The sequence below is a fragment of the Buteo buteo genome, chromosome 5 (genome assembly GCF_964188355.1).
Source record: "Buteo buteo chromosome 5, bButBut1.hap1.1, whole genome shotgun sequence".
In the NCBI taxonomy this organism is placed as follows: Eukaryota; Metazoa; Chordata; class Aves; order Accipitriformes; family Accipitridae; genus Buteo; species Buteo buteo.
The window spans coordinates 9311295-9329091 of record NC_134175.1 but is presented as its reverse complement, the minus strand read 5'-3'; the positions used below and the strand labels follow the sequence as shown (position 1 = coordinate 9329091).

The 17797-nt window shown below is 52.1% G+C and overlaps 1 long non-coding RNA gene across 3 annotated transcripts; it reads right to left on the bottom strand.

Moving 5' to 3' along the window:
* Positions 1–5546: 5546 nt before the first annotated feature.
* On the bottom strand, positions 5547–13258 carry LOC142031017 (uncharacterized). 3 transcript variants are annotated; one of them, XR_012650387.1, is made up of 5 exons: positions 13066–13258; positions 12143–12292; positions 10441–11685; positions 9989–10272; positions 5547–9272 (listed from the first exon to the last, which is right to left on the bottom strand). It is a non-coding gene; the product is annotated as an uncharacterized LOC142031017 (long non-coding RNA). The 3 variants fall into 3 exon arrangements; XR_012650388.1 differs by having other exon boundaries at positions 10441–11309; XR_012650386.1 differs by having other exon boundaries at positions 10441–12292.
* Positions 13259–17797: the final 4539 nt, after the last annotated feature.

Genomic DNA, 17797 nt, shown 5'->3' with positions numbered 1-17797 from the left:
CCCCACAGCTCCCTCCACTTTCTCTCCGACCCTCCCGATACTAGCTTTTCTCCCCTGTTCCCTTTCACGCTTGGTGCTCCCTTCCTGCTTATTAACTCTCCAACCCGCCCGAGGAAATGTGCCCCCTGTGACAGCTCTGCACAGAGGATTTATGAACCCAGCTCTCAGGGGAAGGAGCCTGGGCATAAATCACAGAATATTTAGGAAAGTGATCTACATTTATTACACTTAATACTATATTTAGCATGTCCAAGAGGACCTTATAAATCAGAGACAGTGCAGAGCTTAGTACAGGATCCTGGGGGAACCCGTCCGCTTAGTGAACGTGTGTGAAGTCTGAAATCAGCAAGCGCAAATTTATGTTTGAATTCTTCGCTAAGTTTATTCCCCTAATTAGGGCTGCACATCATGCTGATGGTTTCCTGAATTGGGCTGGGGATTCGGGGCCCAGGCTCACTGCCTCTCCCCACCGGCAGCTTCTCCTCACACACACCGGCTGCACTGGTCCATCCTCCAGGACCGTGCCAGCAAAGTCTTTAAGCATCCGTCATGCTGAGGGATGACAGCACCAGACGGGCGATCGTTAGTCTTCTCGTAATCCCAGGTTAATGCACCGTGCTCCAGCTCAACATCAGCTCGTTGCTGCAGGCTCCTGAAAGAGACATAAAGTCCTCTTGTATTTCACAGAGAGCCCGGGCTCTGGCTTGGCCCCTGTCTCCTCTTCTGCTTCACTGGTATTTAACACTCCATCATCACAGGCCAGATATATGCCTCCCCGCCAACTGTGCTGGACCAGTGACTCGTCTTCATCTCCTTTGCAATCAGAGCTGAAAAACAGGTAGCTCCCAGCCTCTTTTCTGGAGCCCAGCATCTCTGCCACAGGTTTGGGCTCAGGCAAGGGGAGGCTTGATAGCCTGGTGATGGACTCCAGGGAAATGGGGGGGTGAAATGAGGACTTTAGCCCATAAAGCCTTGTCATCCTCCAAAATTGGTATTTCTGATGGCAACAGAGGTCTGTCAGATAGTGGGGAGTCTGGTCCCTTCAGAAGGAGGACAGACCTTCTCCAGCCGGTGCTGAATCGGTCATTCCCACCCTGCTTCTCTTCCCACCTCCATGAAATTCCCAAGCCAGTAGATAAAACCAGCAAAAAAATAGCACGAGACTTTTTTCCAGCTGAAGGGTCCCTGGAGAAGTGAGTGCTTGGGGGAGCAAAACCCTCAGCCACCTCTCCCCAGCCCCAGTTGATCAGGACACGCTGGTCCCATGGCGTGGACCCAAGTCCCATGGTACTTTGCCCAGGTGCACACTGCTGCCCACGCAGCTCCACGGATGGTGGTGGCAGCTCACGGCAGTGGCCAGGTTGCCTCCCGCCAGCTGTGGGCTGAAGCTGGCTGAGCGTTGTCTCCAAAATAACTGAGTGAGAGGCACAGGTTGCTAACGGGAGCAGCTGTCTTGCTTCCTGACACAGTGTTTAAACCCAGGTGGATGGAGAAAAGCCCCATGCATTGTTGTCCTGGTGCTGAGAGGTTTATGGGGCAGCTCTGCTGCTGACGCACTGACGGCTGGGCTCCCGGGAGGACTGACGGGTCCTGGGCAGAGGCGGCTTGCCAGGGGGGCCAGGGCAATGCACGAGCTGAGCAGTTGGAAGCTGGGACTTGACGAGCGGTGAGTACAGCATGGAGGAGTGGAGTCGTGACCTCAGGGCAGCTGATCCTTGCAGGCTGGATGCTATCTCCCATTGCACTTCACAGGGGATGCTTGTCCCAGCATGGGAGGTTGAGGGGTGCCCAGCACCACCCTGAGATGACTGAGCACTCAGGAGCAGCAGCTCAGCCAGGTTCATGATCCCTCTCTGATGACGTGAGACGATGACTTGGTATCAGAAGAGACTTCAGCACCACCAAGGGAAAAGTGTTGCCCATCTAATGCCCGGGCACGGAGACCGTGAACCACCCTCAGTGAGCATCCCCACTGCCAGTGGGTCAGCCCTGGCTCCCAAAACAGGCGCCTCCAACCTCAGGCACTCCGGAGATGCCATGGCAGTGCCAGGCAATGCACGGGCTGGTGCAGCACTGGGGTCAGCAGAAACGTTTCCTCACCTCGCTGAGGTCCTCGCACCCCAGCCAGGCGCACTCGCATCGGCAGCCAAAGTTTCCCTCCTTCCCGGAAAGCCTTGCTGCCCGTGGCCAGCCCCGCGGCGCCTGCCCGCCCGCCTGCCCGGGAGCCGTGGGACCCCACGGCTGGGTGCATGCGTGTCAGTCCGTCTGTCTCCTCTCGCGACTTTCCAGGAAAGCCGCCGTGATTTACGAGCCGCGGACAGTGCTAGCTGAGTGCTCAGGAGGGCTTGATTACAGTTTCCCAGAGGAAGCTGTCTGTTTGGAGATGGCAAGGTGACAGGGTTTATACAGAACAGCACAATGTGTCTAAGCAAAGCTGTCAGCCAGAGACGGATGAAGTGACGGAGAAAGCCCATTACTTCATTCACACCTCAACAGGCAAACAATAAAACACTTACACACAGCAGCGGCCGCAGGGGGGAGGGGATCCCCCAGCCCCTGCAAAAAGGCAGCAAGCTGCTGTGGAGTCATTTTCTGCTCTTTGGGCTCAACACGATGGGGCAAAGGAGGGGACAGAGGGGAGAAGCAGCAGCATGGAGGGAAGATGTTTCATCCTTTGGAGATGGGCATTTGTCCCCAAGGTGATGTGCCATGTTGTTGCATTGGACCATAACAAACCCCTGATGTGTGCGCCCACTTGAGCAGCAGCATCATCAGGCTGAGCCTGAATGAGGGACCCATCCTGGGTCATGCACGAGGCACCCAACCCAGGACGCGAGGTCTGCAGGGTGGTTGATGATCATACCTCTCAGGGCCAAGAGCTGGCATGGCCCTGAGACTGGGGACATGGCAGGAACGGTGTGCTGAGCAGGCATAGCCCGGCCTGTGGAGCCAACTGGCCATTTTAGCCCCAGTTGACCTGAGAGCAATATCTGGATTTGCACAGAGGCCACCACCAGCTGTCCGTAAACTCAGAGCTCTTGCTCTCAGCATGCAGGAGCACCTCCACGGTGACCTGCTGCCACCAGCCACCCCACCTGCATGAGGGAGCTGGTCGGGGCACAGTCAGCAGTTGTCAATGAAGAGCAAGCGGCGCAAAAAGACTTGGCAAAATGTGTGGTTTTTCTTTCATCAAATCACCTCACAGGGACCTGCAGGTCACTGATCCCAGCACATGGAGAAAGCTGTTACCCGGCTCCCTTAGGACAACTACTGCAACAATGAGAGGGGGCAGAAACAGCACCCCAGCCTCCCTTCTGCACCTCCTGAAGCAGCCATGGAGAGGAGAAGGTGGAAACGTCTGCTGCAATTTGTGCAATAACCCATCTGGTTTGTAAGAGCACTCAGAAAAGCCTCCAGGTCCCTGAGTAACCAGAGTTGCCCCTGACTGGAGAATGTCCCATGTGGAAACGCCACATGGTGAAACCTCAATACATGGCATGCTGGATGGGGAAAAGATGTAATAGTGGTACCCCGGGATGCAACAACACCTCCTCATTATGTTGGTTTTCTGAGACATGCACTGGGCCCTGCTTGTTGCTGGCTGGCACCGAGGTCTGGTGAGAAGTCAGGCAAAGCTGGGTCAACCACACAAAGCCCAGGTCAGGCAGCGACCTTGTGCATGGTGAAATAACAGGACAATAAAATCAACAGGGCTCACGCTGGGACATACTCACTGTATGTCCTTGGCTGATGTTCAAGTATCTGAAAATAATGACTCAGGATGCGATTCCTGTTAAGAAGCCTATTTTGCTTTCACTAGCTGCGTCCCAGCTGAGCGGGCCCCTAAGAGAATGTACATCCATCTCTCCTGGGGTTCAGCGGGAGCTGAGCTCTGCTAATGCTCCTGCCTTGAACTCCTTGCCAGACTAAGCTCTCCTCAAAAGCAGAAAATTAATTACCTGGCTGGCTTATGGGCTTTTCACAGGAAAGAGAAACCTCTGATGTTCTCACTACAGCATTGGGGATGGAAAGCACCAGCACTGAGGATTGTTTATCAGTGTTACATGCCAACGACAAGCTCACATGCTAGAATTTTCTAGGAAACCTTGCGGTGACCAGTCAAGGACCCTTAAAGTTCAGCCTGCAAACTATGCCACTTAAAGCATAGGCTGGCAATTTTAATAACAGAGACCCTGGCCATTGGCTTGTGGTTGGAAAAGCTATCCTACACCAGTTTAACAATTCCGTCCCGTCCCCCCCCTGCCCCATGGGAGAAGCTATCCCAGGAGAAAGAGGTTTTCTTACTTTCCTTTGCTGGGAGCTATTCCTAATACAATTTCTGTAGACAAGAGTGCTGAACGTGCTATGGTGGGTGCTGATGATTTGACTCTGCTGGATTTTGCATTTTCCATATGTTTTTCTGCCACTCTATTGCAGCATTACTGGCTGTGTATTGCATGCTTGAGCACAAAGCTGCACAGTCTCCTCTACCGGGAGCTGGAGCTACATGAGAAGTTTCTCCTCTTCCACCATCTCCCAGCAGTGAGGAAATACCATAGGAGGGACCCTTCATCTCCTCAGCATTCGATCTCCTCCTCTGTACCAGCACTTTGTGGTTTCCTCCTCTTCAGTTTTCTCTGTGCTATTTATTAGCAGGACTGTCCTAGTTTGGTTTTAGTGGGCAATGTGACAACGCGCATAGGCACATGCGCTTCTCCTGTCCCATGTCTGCATGGTTGCGAGCTGCTTCTTTGCAACCTGTTCTTCAGATCTTTCTAGGGAGGAAACTGCTCTGGGGGACAGGAGAAATTGCATCTCCCTGGCACTGCCCTAAGGAGGGGGAGATGGTTGCATGGCAGAGGTAGATGCAGGCAGGAGAAACCTGCAACTGGGGCTGTGATCTGGGAGAAGGTGGGGAAAAAACTTCTGGGAAGAGAGGGAGCAGATATACAGCCAGTTCTCAGAGATGAAGGAAAGAGAAATGTTTCCTGGGGACCTCAGGGACATTGCAGAAATCAGTGCACATGAGCAAACTGGGTCTGCCAGCCCAGCAGGCAGAGGGAGTGTTGTGTACAGGCTGTCAATCTCCCTGACCCACCACACGTAGCTTAAATGTTGCACTTTCACATAATTTCTCAGGGCAAGCTACTTAGCTTTTTAACAGTAATCAGAAGAGGTTTGAACAATTTCAGGCTCAAGCGTCTTAGTTTTTCAGCTTGCATCAGGTTTACAGTCACAGTCTGCAGCAAGCTGTTGGTGCACAGTAATAGCAAGTGCATTGCTCTGGGGCGGCACAGTGTCTTTGTTTGTTAATTAGCCAAGGTTACTCATCACACTGAGTCCGGGTGCAGTGTTGAGCCAACAGAAAACACATTCCCTCCACGCTTTTTCCATTCTCTCTGATGGAGTTTTTTGGGAGAGTTTCAGATTTTTTAAAAAAAGGAGAATTTAAAAAATCATAAGTTTTGGAAAAAATCCCAATCAAACTTGGCAGCAGAAAAACGATATTTCATAAAAATGGGATATTTTGAAAGAAAGCTCTTTATTTCCAAGGAAAACAGCACTTGTTCATAATAATTGTATGGGATTACTTCTGACCACATTAGATCAGGACAGCCCTGCCTGGTTATAGGGGCCGGTACAACCACCCAGGGTGGTGCTGACCCCACTCTCCACCACAGAGGAGGCCTGATGTGCACCCACGCAGGTGCTTTATTAATGAAAAATGTATTGGAAAATGAAAAATGATCCCTCCTCCCTCCCCATCCCTCCCTCTCCCTGCCAGCAGCACCTTGCACGCGCCTTGACATCTACAATACTGGGGCATTGCAGTAGCTGCTTTTCTTGCCCAGTTTCAGTAGGAAATATGGACTTTCCCAATTTACTGCTTGTTAAAACCCTGCTTATCGGCATCTTTGTGCTTTTGGAAAGCCTGGCACCCCTGACAGATGAGCTCAACAGCTTGCTCTCGGATGAGTCGCCACAGTGTGACTGCCACAGACAGCTTCGTGTTTTGCAACTCCACAGCCTGAGCTGCCGAGCAGGATTGTGCAACCTGTGTACAAGACGGCATCTGTCTGGAGTTGGAGCAGCCTTCCAGCAAGGGGAGCAGACCACGCGCTCCTTCTGGGCAAGGGTGAATCACCCACCTTGCTTGGACCAGCTAAACTCGGGATGCCTTCGCCTCATATGGATGCTTTGCTGAAGTGCTTTAGAGTTCAGAGTCAGCAGGGTAATAGCTTTTAACCAGTTATTTCTCTAAATCAGTGTCATGTTCTTAAAGAGTAAGGTGCTACAGGCAGAAACCCACAGTGGCTACTTTTTGCCACCTCAGAAACCCTTTACAGAAAAAACCCTTGACTGCAGACAGCATTGTTTTGCAGATGTGCAAAAATCTCATTGGAGAGCAGCTGTTACCCAGCTCTGCTACCTGCAAAGGTTGCAGGAAAACATATGTGGGCTTTTCCTGGGCAGCAAGGTGATTTTTTTTTCCACCTGCCCAGCCAAGTTAGCAGTGCTTTGTAGAGTGGCTGTGTGTGCACCCAGCAGAAAGGGGTTCTCACACTAAGTGATGCTGTAGTTTTACAGGAAAACCAACAGCATTAGGGGAACAGATCACATCTCTGCCTTTAGCTCCCATGCTGGTGGGAACTAATCCTTTGCTGGCCACTGTGACTTGATGTGCCCCAAAGTGTAATGTTTCTAGTGTCTCTCACTGCAGCATCTTTAAACTGTGGGCACGATGCGTGGCAATTTGCCTTATTTCATATTTTGTGGCTAGATCCTGGCTCCCTGTTGAAGAAATAATTCTAGAGAGGGAAGGAAGAACTTTCAGACCTAAAGGGCAAAGTTGCAGGCAGGGTCAGGGCAGAGGTACAGATCATCCTGCACGATCTGAGCATACACCCTAGGAAAAAGCAATGAAGCTGGGACATGTCCCCTCCTCCGGGGCCAGCATCCCACTGTATCATGTCTTCTCTCACCTCTCAGTCACACCATGGGGGAGCTTCTGTTTTTCTTGGATCTGAATATCTGGGATGCTGCAGGAGGGGCAATATCCCTTTGGCCTCATCTGACCCCTTGACTGCACCGGGAAGCCCAGGCTGGGTATGGGATGTGCAAGCTCCATGCACTGCAGTGAAAAATAGCGTTACAAAACTCCCGGCACTGCGTTTTGGTGCTGTTCCAACAGGACATTCGGATAATGGGAAACTGCAGAAATAAATCTGAGTCTTGGCTCTCCACAGCCTGGGATCTGCCCAACTGGATCGAAGAGATGGGCTGGCCTTACAGCACCCACAGCCCGATGGGATCAGAGGCAGGAGCTATCATCTGAAGTCTTTTGCTGCTCTGCCCCACTTGCCTTCCCCAAAATAATGCCAGATTCTTGGAAGATAAAACCCTCAAAGCTCCCTTGATCTTTTTAGTTTGGGGGTTGGGGTTTTTTTCCTTCTAAGTTCACTGTTTTCAGAGGTTTCAGCTGTTTCTTTGGATCTGAAAGTGATGAAAGAAAGGAAGAAAACACCAGGGAGCACTTCCAGCCACTCTGAAACACCAGCCCGGGTGCACACTGTAATCCAGCCCCCTCAAACCATTGCTCTTCCAGCCTCAGTATCTTGCACACACACACTTACCTACAGGTCCCCTGCCTTGGCCTGACAGTCATCCAGCTGGAGCTGAACATGGGATGAAGCTGTTCTCCTGCAGACCTTACAGCTTGCACTGACCCACCAGGCAAAACCCAATGGGAGGTCTCAGCTCTAGAAGCAGATTCAGGCACCTGCATGTCCTGTGCATGAAACACAGGACTCAGCTCAGGTTGGACAGCATGCTGTGATGGGACACAGTAGGAAACACCAGAGGCAGGACAGTGCTGGTGCTGTCTGCCGTCTGGTCTCAGCACTGTCTGCCACACCGTGAGGAGGTTGACCAGAGTTGGAGACAGCCTTCTGCACTTGGCCCAGGGACGAATGCTTTCTCTTTTGATCAGGAAGGGGTGCATTTCTTTGGAGCACCCCTCCAGCACATAGGTTCTCACTTAGGGGTCAGAGAGTTGCTTGACCTCCATAGGCAAGGGTCTGGCATCCTCAGTTTTGCTTCTCTCCAACAAGGAAGCTCCTCAGGGAGCAGTGTAAGCTGTACATGAGGCCCTTCCTAAGACTTTCCGCTGGTGCCAGGAGCCTACAAAACCAGTCTTCTGGTTACAAACCAAGTGCTCTAACCAGTAGACTCTCATGCAGAAACTGAGCAGCGTCACCACCACTCGATGGTGGGGTAAGACAGAGTTTCTGTTTGGCCAAGCTGACCTCAGGTGAGACACAGTCAACTGCAGATGTTGAGGTGCCGGGTACCCAAACAGAGCACATGGGGACACCCCAAACACACATCAGCCTCCCTGGCCTTTTGTTGAGTCTAACCTTCATGACCACCAGACCACAAAAGGTTCCCAGAGGCAAAGAGCACCCCAGTGTGCTGGCAGTGCCCAGACAAATGGGGTCTCCCACAGGGCAAACAACCAACACTTGAGCAGTGTCCTTCCACATCCAGAAGAGACAGTTGGGAAGTAGTTATATTTCTGAAAACCTCCTGCGTTTAGTTGTTTTTGGCTAACTTAGGCCAAAGAGGTTAAATGAAGCTGCAGCCCAGCAATAAGTGCTGTACTTCCCAGAAAGATGAAGCAGAAAGATGTTTTTAATCAGAAACTACAGAAGAAAGATGCTTCATGAGTAACCTAAGGCTAACGAGCCCATCCATCAAGTCTGGGAGCTAATAATGTGGCTGCAGTGGAAATCTCAGGGTGGGACTTGGGGCAGGTCCCAAATGAGTCATCTACCCTGAGACAGGATGCTGTCATGTGCTGAGCATCCAAACTGGCACAGCAAAGATGGCCCAGTGCTGCTGGCATTGATAGGGTCAGATACAGGGGGAACAGATGTGGGCAGAAAGTGGCAGGATCTGGGAGGTCTTAGGAGGTCTCCGCAGTGCACCAGGAGGACCAGGAATTCGACTGTATCTTTCAGACTAAATTCGGCAGCTCAAGGGAATATGCTTTTAAATTTGAATGAAGTTGCATCCCAAGTCCTTGACCTGCTTGTAAAGATACCTGACAACTTATCGGAGGGGGCTGGAGAACAATGTATTTGCTTGTGGAGCCATTATATGACCTTTCCCTGGTGCATGATCTTCAGCAGGTGATGGTCAGCAGAAAAGCCAAGCTGCTGGAGATGATCCTTGGCTGCAGCTGGATGTCAGACACCTCCTGTGTAACATTCCTGGAAACAAACAGAACAAAAAAGATTTGGGGAGAGCATGGGGTGTTTAACTGGGCAAACCGCTGCAGAAGCACCCCATCGCCATGCAGAGCAGGCCTGGAGAACAGAGCCATTTGAAGCCAGTGTAAAACTCTCCTAACTTGTCCCTGTGCTACTGGGGACAAGTGCAGGATGTTTCTGGGAGCAGAAAGTGCAGGGTTTTAGGATTCATGTGTGGAGCATGATGCTGCATTAGAAGCACCAGGGACTAGAGCTGAAAAAGGCACAAATGGCTGCTTTTTGCAACAGTGGGGCCGGGGACTCCCCAAGGAACCAACATTCTGCCTGCGAGAATGGGATGAAGGAAGAAGCAAATAAATCCCTTTTGCTCTGGCCAGGTGGTTTCCTTTTGACAAATGATGGCTGTGGGTCAGGCAGGTCTGGTTTTACAGCCCCCCTGTGCCAGCCTGACATGCCCATAACTCTGCTCTGGCAGATTACTGAAACGATTGCTCATTCTGCAAGGAAAGCCAGAGGCTAATTACAGCGAGGCATGTAACACGATTCCAGCGTATGGAAGTGCTCTCCAGTGTTAGCTTTCCACGCACTGCCCAGGAGTGCATCTCAGTGCCCTGTTTTACATGCACATCCCAGGCAGCTTTCAGCAAGAAGAGCCATGAGGCTCGCCCAGCATCTCTCAGCCAACTGTACTGCATCCCATATCGTTTGGGACTCACGTATACTTGACAGTGAGACCACGGAAGATCTGGAAATCGCTGACAACAGACAGGGAAAACTGTCCAGGTGATGGGGGCAGGAGGACTGTGGTGGGAGGTGAGCAAGAAGGAGCTCCTCGGACACTCGCTCAGTATTGAAGCATCTCTCAGCGGCACCACAATCTTCTCTGGTGCATCACAACGAGGTCCAAAGCAGAGCTCCTCACTCAAAGGCGATCTCTGGACCAGGGCATGAGGAACTGGTAAAGGATCAACGATGAAAAGCAGCTGGGTTGATGCAAATCCTGGTTTGTGAGACAAATGTTAAATGATGGGCATGCCCACAAATGATGGGCATCCAGACCTGCCACAGCCAGGCTGTCCCAGCCCAGCCACCTCCCTCCTCCTCCTCGCCTGCGGCAACTCCCGGCCAGCCCTGCTGAGCCCTTGGCTGCGGCTAGTGCTCTACCCACCTGGAGATCAAGACGGCCCATGCAGGGGGGAGAGATCCTCCATGTTGGGGATCCTGGATTGTTTCTTGGGACCTGGTTGCTCCCCGTGCCAGCAACAAGATCTCCTGAGCTCCAGATGAAGGGTACGGAGAGACCCATGCCAAAAAAGGGAGGAGAGTCCCACAGAATGCCCTGGCGCCATGCTCCACAGCAAATCCCCAGCTGAGCCGGGGAAGTCCCCCCCGGAATCGATGCTGAACAGGACATTAATGCAGCATCCTCAGGTTGTTTCTGGTCCATCTGTCCAAGAAACCATCATGATGGTCTTCGGAGTCCTGCCCCTAACATGCACTCAGGCTCTCTGGCTCTGAAGCAGGTTGATGGCTGGAGAAAAGGGGCTTCTGTGGGAGCAGGGAGAAAACCAACACCTCCTCACTGCCTTGCTGCAGAGGAGCTGGGGGAAGCGGGGCCGGCTCAGACGCCACAGCATCCCCGGTTGGCGGAGACAGACCTGTTCTCCGCCACCGCTCAGGAATGTGGCTCGAGGTGGAGCGGCAGGTGCTGGAAGGAGGATTGCAACCAGTCTCACCCTCCAAGAAAAATACCAGCCCCGCTCACCGAGGGGAAGGAGCAGGAGCGGCCTCTGCACAGCCAGATTTATGGGCCCCAGCAGGCTGGAAAAAATCCAGTGAACATTTCAGCAAATCCAGCCTCCGTCAGAAGTTACAGAGTGATAGGTGTAAGTCCCCGCCAGAGCTGCAGCTGCTGCCCCTCCTGAGCCAGCCCCGGGCAGCCAGTGAAGTCACCTTCGCACCTCGGGTTGCGGGGATGGTGATGGGGTCAGTACAGGAGGTGGTGAGCGCACCACAGGCACCGCTCCGCCCGGGTTTCTGCAACAGGACAAGCACGGGCAGCAGCTGGGGGTGTGCAAGGTACCCCCAGCACCTGGAGGCACAACTGAACGGATGGGGCATTTTTCAGAGGATGCACGACCTCAGCTGTGAGGAGCATGGGGCTCATTTACAGAAAAAGGGGGAGATGGGCCTATGTTGACCCCAGTATCCCGTACGGTTCCCGTCTGGGCCACCCTCTCTGGCAGGGTCCTTTGGGGGTCATTCCCTGTTTGCAGCCATTTCCTATTGCCGATCAAGGGTGCCCACAAGGACCATCTCCCTGAACCCCACAGCTTGCACAGACAGCTTGCCCCTTCAGGCAGGAGATTACTGCCCCTTCCAAAGAGCTCACGATGGCATATGGTCACCAAGCCTTGAACAGATGAGCAAGAGGAGAAAAAAAACAAGGAAGATTCCCTTTAAAGTTGTTAACATCTCCATTAATGTTGCCTAGTGCCAGGTCTCAGCCCTCACCATCCTGCTTGTCCTTATCTGCAGACAGCAGGCTCTTTGGGACAAGGCCAGCCGCCTTGAGTTTAGAAAGCCACACTGAGAGTGATAAAAACATCAACTTTCTGTGGCTGGGAGGGGCCACGACTTCCCATCCATCCTTTCACCAGCCCCATTCATGCCCTTCCCACCACATCTCCACATCCCGGCATCCCCAGAGAAACTTCCCCCCACACACACCCCCAGTATCTCCAGGGCTTTTTACACAACAAAACCAGCCCTGATCTTGAGATAATGCCTCTGTCCCAGCATCTGATTGGGAAACGATGGAAGGGACACAAGCCTTGCACAGACCCAAAACTGCTGTGCACCCTTCCCACCTGTTATGCTGCAGAGGAGGTGTCCAAAATCCCTCAGATGCTCAGCAGTCTCCAATGAGGGGATGAGCAAGGACCCTCCTGCCAGATCTTCACTGTCTGAGACAGATAATGGTCCAGCTGCCTCCCCCATCTCCACAGAAACCCGAGAACCTGTCCGGAGACACGGCTTGGTTGGCAAGGAGTCTTCAGCACACAAAGCAAGGAGAGGATAAATCAGCCACCCCTGTGCCTGCCATGGGGATGATTTATCAGCTGGCTGTGGAGCCCAGGGCAGTCGCCTGTTGCAGCAGGGCTCACTGGGAGAGGGGCTGAGGCAGGAGGGAGGGTGGCATGGGTCAGCCAGCATGGGATTGATGATGGGGGGGTTCTTATTGGGGAGAAGCCAGCCCCATGTCCTGGCACCTTGGGCAGCACAGTCCTGGGGCAAGGATGCAGAAGAGGGAGCAGGCACAGGAGGTGAAGGAGCCCCTTTGCTCAGTGTTGCCGTGCCATGGAAGGACTCACTTTCTCTTGCTCATCATCTCAGAATACCAGGTTTTTGCTTGTTCTTCCCACAGCCCGATTCTCCCTCCCAAAGGACACAATCTGGGGGTGACTCATGGTCCTTTAGCTGCGCAGGGGAGCCAGCATCTCCCTCTAGCATCCCTGAAAGCTAGGCAAGCCAAGATGCTGGGGCTGTGGTACCTTTGGGGTAGAGAGCAAGGGCAGAAGCATATGGAACTGTGCCTCACATGCTGAGCTATGTTATGAGAGCATGAAGAAGAGGGAGGACTGTACGGCAGTTTTTCTGCATCCCCGTGCCTCTCACATAGGGCCAAATCCCCTGTGTAATGCCCCAGGTTGGCACCCAGCCCCACTCCCATGCAGGACCCTGCCAGAGCCAGTCCTCAGTCCTACTGCATCCCATCCCTCCACCCTCATACCTGGAGCTGTGCAGGACTGGTGTTCGCCTGGTGTCACCCCTGGGTTCTGCGAGAGCCGTGCAGAGATGGCTGAGCCTGGAGTCACCATATCCATGGAGGCATGCTGGGCTCCCAAGCTGGCCCAGCCCCAGTTTCATCTCCCCGCTGGAGCCACAGCAACCCTCCGACCTGGAGCCCAGGGTGAGACTCAGCACGCCAGTTCAGGGGCTTTTGCAGGTTTTATAGTGCCCTTTATCTTAGCTCCGAAGCAGACTGCGCTCAGCCAGGCCAGCCCCTTTGGAAAGGGCTCCCGCTTCGGTTTCCAAGTGCATCCGTCCATTTTAGCCAAGTTTCCTAATGAAACAGAGGTCATGGGATAGCACTCTGTGTATCTCTCTCAGCCCTCTGAAAGCTTGCCCAGCTTCATGTCCAAACATCTAGTGCAGTTCTCAGCGATATGATGTTCCTGGGAGATTTTTGGGAGGAGGGTGGAGGACCTAAGACTTCACAGATGCCTGTAGGCTGCATGCAGAAGTTCAGACCTTATTTGCCAGCAAAGGATCCCCATGGAGTCTGTTCCTCCAGGCACAGATAGCCGGGAAATCCAGCTCCACTGTTTCTGCTCTTCCTAAATGGCTTGTTCTTCACTCAGGTTCCTCAAACTACCCCCACGGACAGCCCTCCTTGAGCTTCTTTCTGCAGGAGCAGCAGAGATTCAGGAGCTGCCAGGAATGGAGATGCTTGTGAAGAACAGCTTCTGTGAAGCATGGCACAGAAGTATCCTTCCCTCTGTGCGAGACCTGCTCCTGGCCTCATCGGAACCAGGAGTCAGCCCCAGCCGCAGGTTTTGGAGCTGGTTCCACCTCAACTGTTCACTCTGGGCATCTCTTTCCATCCATCCCTCTGCAGCATCCCCCTGTCTGGCTCCACCTCTGTCTGTCTCTCTCCTTCTTGGAAAAAAGCACTAGATGAGGAAGTCTGAGCACTCACCTTTGCCCCATGGGCTGAAACTCCTTCTCTGCCCTGGAGCTCTCTCATGCAACCACCTCTGAGCATCCCCTCCTTCCTTGTGTCCACTAGACGTGACAGAGGGACAACAGGCACAGACAGACCCTGGCATTAACAGAGATCACTGTGGTGGACTACCGTCACCAGCTTTCAGGAGTCACCCTAACACCCAAGGTAACTCAGCCTCAGGACAACGGGCTGCCTGGTAGAGTTGGAGTTGTGTTGGTGGCAGGTAGAAATAGAGACAAGAGGGTCCCCCCATCCCAGGAAGGAGGACAATTTCTGGGTTAGGTGTTGCAGAAAAGATCGATGCTTGCCTAGGGAGGAAGACTGCTGTCTGGAGGTATGTGTGCCTGGGGTTGAGCATGAACAAATGATACAATTGTCAAAAAAAAATGGGTTTGTATATCCTGAAACTCTTCACAATCACAAGCTGAACGTATGCAGTATTTTTCTCTAGGAAAAATATTTCAGAGCAACTAAGCAAGGAGGGAGAGTCGTAAAGCTGATGGGAGATTGGGCCCATCTCAATGTCTCCCTGCAGACATCTCCCCTGAGATCAGGAATCCCTGGGGGATTCCCTAAGGGGAACAAGGATACCCTCGTGCTGTCCATGCTCAAGGGTCAGTGTTTAGTGGGACGTGGAGGGGAGGCGGTGACAGGACCAGTGTGGGGACTTGCACGTGACAGGGGGGCTGTCAGGCCAAGGTTATGCATTTCAAGATCTGAACATTGTTTAAGTGAGTGAAGAAGCCAGATAAAACAGCAAGGCCTTGTTCATTTTAATTTTTTTTTTTTTTAATCTAATTTAAAAGCTCGTTACCTTCTGTAAAAAGGGGGTTTTGAAGTCTTTGATTTCTCCCCCTGGGCAATCTGTAATCCCTCAGCTAAGTCCTGAGCCCTTTAATTAAGACCTCAGTCATTTAAATTGTTAATGAAGATCCATTGGGGGACCATCATTCTCATTCCTGATTTCATCTTGTGCTTGTTAGAAGCTCCTGATTAAAATTCATCATCTCAGAAGATATTTATAACTCTCTAACTATCCTTAGACCTCATTAATTCATAGCCATCTGTTTGGAAAGAGATGGAGGGACCTAAAAGGCGCCCGGCTGGATCCAGAGCTGAGGTAACACCGTGTTGACTGACAGATGACAAAGTTGGCCTCGGCGAGAAGAGCGGCCCCGCACAGTATGTGAAGGGACACAAGGCTGCAAAGGGATGCCGTGAGGGTAAGACATGAAGCCAGACTGTTCCTAGTGGGGCAAAAGGAAAGATGGCCAAGCAGCCACTGGCCAGATGTGCCGAAGAGGAGAAAAATCCCCTCTCACATCAGCATCTTGGAGTACTTGGAGATGTTGAGCCATAGGAAGAGACCACTCCATGACTCCTTCTGTGTCCCACTGGCACATGTGGGTCCTGCCTGTCTCAACAACCCACCAGCGACATGGCCACTGTGCTCCCCAGGCTCTGGGTCATACAGCCTGGCTGCCCTGCTCCCTCCACAGCCTGCCCAACACTGAACTCCTCTCCTGAACCTCAGTGAAGCTCAACCAGCCCCATGGACCTCACCCTTGGATGGACCATGGAGTCCTTTTCCCAGCAAAACCCCCCAGGGTAAGATGAAGGAAACCCCAATGCTTCCAACCCTTCTTCTAACCCATGCCTCAGTTTGCTTTACTCTGGGCTTTGCCTCTTTCTCTCCCACCATGTTCTCCTTTGCACCACTGAAAGCTAAGATCTGCCTCTCCCACTTCTTCTTTGTTATCACCCACGTACTGCCCTTACCTTTTCCTCTCCCCCATCCATGCCATTTCCCATGGCTCCCTCTTTGCTGTTACTCACCATCCCGCCAGTCCTAAAGTTTGCCATGACTCTGCTGATCTGCTGCACCGGTTGTTTCTCCCCATGTTCAGTCTATAAATGGGTCAGGGACCAAGCCCAGGGATCAGAACCATCACAAGAGGTTTCTCTGGAGTCGTTTGTCCCTTGGACCCAAAAGGAACCCTTTCCTTTGGGATACCCAGTGTTTTTGCTTAGCCTTATATTCTCCTGGTTTGGGTCAGCCTTTAAATAAAAATGCCCTGTGAAAATAGGAAAAGGTTTTTGTTTCAAGGTTGTCTAATGAAATACTCCGGCACTTCTGAAATGAGACATTTTGCCTTGGAAACATCCAGCAGGACTATGCTGACACTTTCACACACATCCAAACGACTGAAACCTGAACTTACAGCTCCTTTTGGTCCTGTTGAAACCCCATTTTTGGTGAATTACAATGCATAAAAGGTTCCAGCTGGCTGCTCCCACTGCTGCCCTACAGCCCAGCTGAGTTTTGGGACAAGTCGTCCCGGGCCCCTTCCACCTTGCGTGTCACCACCAACACTGCAACAGCAGTGTGCAGCTCACAGCCATGTTGATGATGTGTGAGGCAGAAGAGAGCCCTGCTTCCTCACATGGTGGCTGAGCCCAGCTGGCTTTATAGCAATCCCTGCATCACGAAGCAGGAAAAAATCCCTGGGTTGCTGTGGACAACGGAGAGGATGAATAAGAAGGATGATAAATGCATTTTGAATCTCTTTGCCTCTAGACAGACACATTTAAAAGTGACCTGCAAGGGACCTTCCCCTTTTGGTCCCAAATAATAGAAGGTCTGAATGGGTTTTAACACTGGGTTTATTCCCCTTCTGCTTTTTTTGTTCCTATTAGAAATTCAGGTCCTTGTGCAGGTTCCTGAATGAGTGAGTGCAATGAGGATGCAACAGGAGGGAAGAGTGAACACAAGGGAATGAAAAATGGTTTTTAACACTTTCCAAAATGCCCAGCTTTTATCTGGCTAGAGTGGGAGAGGACGCTGTTTAATGCAGTTTGCTTTGTGCATGACAGATTTATTTAACTCCAACAATTGTCTCACAGTTTGTAGAAAGGAAGCCTTTGTTGAAGTTACAGCTCTCCGTGGCAAGCGATCTCCATGCCCTTGCTGGAGCGAGGCCACTTTGCATGGAAGAATGAACTGCTTATTTGGGGTGGGTGACCCCAGAGCTCACTGCCTGCCGGGAGGCATGATCTGGGATGGTCCATCTTACAGCAGCTTCAAGCCTCAACTCTGCCCCTGGTAGCCAGGAGGGCATCACAACAGCATGAGTCCAGCCCAAAGCAATGGAAAGACTCAGGGTCTGGGACAGAAATCCCTGGCTGCTACCAACTTCTCTTGAACTTCCCAAAGGGACACACTTACGCTTGAAGTCTTCCAGGCGGCATCTGAGTAAATGATAAGTGATGAACCCATTATTTTAGTATCAGAAGAAAGGGTGACCTCCCATCCACCTGGGTTGACCAGAGCTAACGACACAACCTCAACAGGTTCCCAGTGTGGGAAAGGTCTTGGCAAGCTCCATGGGGACAAAGCTGTCACTGAAGCCTGGCTGCCTGGAGCTGGGTCCCAGGAGTATTTGGAAACAGGGGTATTGCCTTGGATCTAGACTGCTGAGCAGAGTCCCTGCACCTACAGGACTTTTCTACCTTCCCCAGCTCCATGGAAAGGCATCGGTTTCCAAGGATCAACTTTGTACATATATCAGTGAGTCCCTCAGCCTTTCCCTTTGGGCTTCTTTGCTCAACGCTAGGCAAAGCCTGATTGTTTGGAGAGATATGGAAAAGGGTTGTCAAGGATAGCACCCTCCAGCTCCTGTCTTCTGCTAGCAACAGGACTACCTGTGTCACGGGGGAAGGAGCAGTCTTCTGCTCG